Source organism: Babylonia areolata, chromosome 20, assembly GCF_041734735.1.
Source record: "Babylonia areolata isolate BAREFJ2019XMU chromosome 20, ASM4173473v1, whole genome shotgun sequence".
NCBI classification, from domain to species: domain Eukaryota; kingdom Metazoa; phylum Mollusca; class Gastropoda; order Neogastropoda; family Buccinidae; genus Babylonia; species Babylonia areolata.
Window position 1 is genome coordinate 53665619 of NC_134895.1, and position 2500 is coordinate 53668118.

The following is a 2500-nucleotide window of genomic DNA, read 5'->3' on the forward strand; positions in this document are numbered from 1 at the left end:
AAATCGCACACATTTTTGGAATACCATATTCATATATATATATTTATATTTATTTTTTTTTAACCCATACATAATTCAACTGCGCAGTCCTTCATCTTTGAATAATATATTTATATAAAAAAAAGAAGAAAAATGTGTTTGTGGGAAGATTAGTTTTTGCATAGAACTGAGGTGATTGAAACTACACCGCGCAGACTGCATCACTTCTCCACAAGTGAAGAAATAAATTGGAGTGGGGTGGGAGGGCAAAGGGAAGGAATAATGGGTCAGATTGAAACATCGTGACCACAAAGGGACAGAACCCCGAAGGGGGGTGTGCATAGCTAATTGAAAACTAATTATCGAGTAGCACAGACTAGTACGCGTGATATAAAGTATTGAAAACAAATTTTTCGTTAACTAAAAACAGGTCTTGCAACGTAGCGGAAATATGATTGTGATCTGTTTATGTTGATACATGCTGTTCGAGTAAATTTAATTAAATATTCGCGATGAAAGATTTATTTTGTACTGCTGGCTGAAGGAGAGAGAGAGAGAGAGAGAGAGAGAGAGAGAGAGAGGGGGGAGAGAGAGAGAGAGTTATTATTACATTTATTGTCATCACTATTAACAACTGAAACAACTGAACAAATATTGAAACCCCCGAAGAACACTCTTCGTTCTTGTTTCTTTCTTTCTTTCACATGGAGAGCTGAAGCAGGCAAACAGCGTTCCCTGACCAGAGAAACTTCAACCCATTACATTGTCAACAAGCTGAAGCAGGCAAACAGCGTTCAAACTTCAACCCATTACATTGTCAACAAGCTGAAGCAGGCAAACAGCGTTCAAACTTCAACCCATTACATTGTCAACAAGCTGAAGCAGGCAAACAGCGTTCCCTGACCAGTGAAACTTCAACCCATTACAGTGTCAACAAGCTGAAGCAGGCAAACAGCGTTCCCTGACCAGTGAAACTTCAACCCATTACATTGTCAACAAGCTGAAGCAGGCAAAGAGCGTTCCCTGACCAGAGAAACTTCAACCCATTACAGTGTCAACAAGCTGAAGAGGCAAACAGCGTTCCCTGACCAGTGAAACTTCAACCCATTACATTGTCAACAAGCTGAAGCAGGCAAACAGCGTTCCCTGACCAGTGAAACTTCAACCCATTACATTGTCAACAAGCTGAAGCAGGCAAACAGCGTTCCCTGACCAGTGAAACTTCAACCCATTACATTGTCAACAAGCTGAAGCAGGCAAACAGCGTTCCCTGACCAGTGAAACTTCAACCCATTACAGTGTCAACAATCCTCGCACCTCATTTGAGAAAATCCAATTCAGATAGCAACAAGTGGGCTTTCATTTCACACAATGAGCACTTCTATGTATACATATTCTCTCTCTCTCCCTCTCTCTCTCTCTCTCTCCTGGGGTAATGGTTCACCACTCCCTTGACAATCAATACAAGATCAATGGAACACTATTTTCTCACAACTGCCACCATCTATAGGACTTCACCCTTTACCCCCCCCCCCCCCCCCCCACTCTCCCCCCCCCACAGCCCCCTCCCTCCCCCGCACGCCCCACTTCACCCCCCCCCTCTCTCTTTCTCAACACCGCTTTCCCCACAGTCCACATTTGTTCTTCACGAGTGTATGTATAGTTCGAAGGCACGCACAACACACATCATTGCCGGACATAAACAGAAGCAAAATACATGTATTATGTCTTTGGAATAATAACACTAAAAACTACAGCTGGGACATGTATTGACAGTACTTACAGAACCTCCTTGATGGTGTGTTTTGGAAAGGGGCCGGTTTGATTAAAGCTGTTGATTTGTTGGCCGGTCCCTGTTTCTTGTTGTTGTTATTGTTGTTGTTGTTGTTGTTGCTGTTGTTGTTGTTGTTTTGGTTGTCTTTATTTTCTATTTTTCATGTTTGCTGTGTGTTTATGTTTATGTGTCTGTGTTTGTGTATGATTTTCGATTTATGTTCGTATCTTGTTATGTAGTATGCACTATCACCCCTCACCCCCCATATTCCTTGTGACCCCGGTACACTTGGTAATAAAGACATATTTGTTCTATTCTAATCTATAGTAGGTGTGGAAAAAAACAAACAGCTCCGTTCTTCGTAATATAGGGACAACAACAATGACGATAATGATGATGACGACGACAACAACAATAATAATAATAATAATAATATGATTAGATAATTGAATAAACGAACTAATAGGTGAATAAGCAAATAGAATAATTGATAAATGAATGAAACTAACAGATGAATGAATGAATGAATAAACAAATAGATAACTAAATAAATGAATATATCCATAAATAAATGAATAAAATATTGATGATAATAATGAAGAGGATGAAACTGCTGCTGCTACTACTTCTACTTCTGATAAGAAGAAGAAGAAGAAGAAGAAGAAGAAGAAGAAGAAGAAGAAGAAGAAGAAGAAGAAGAAGGAGTCATCTTTCTTGTAACATTGCATCACATTGGACAAGGAGACA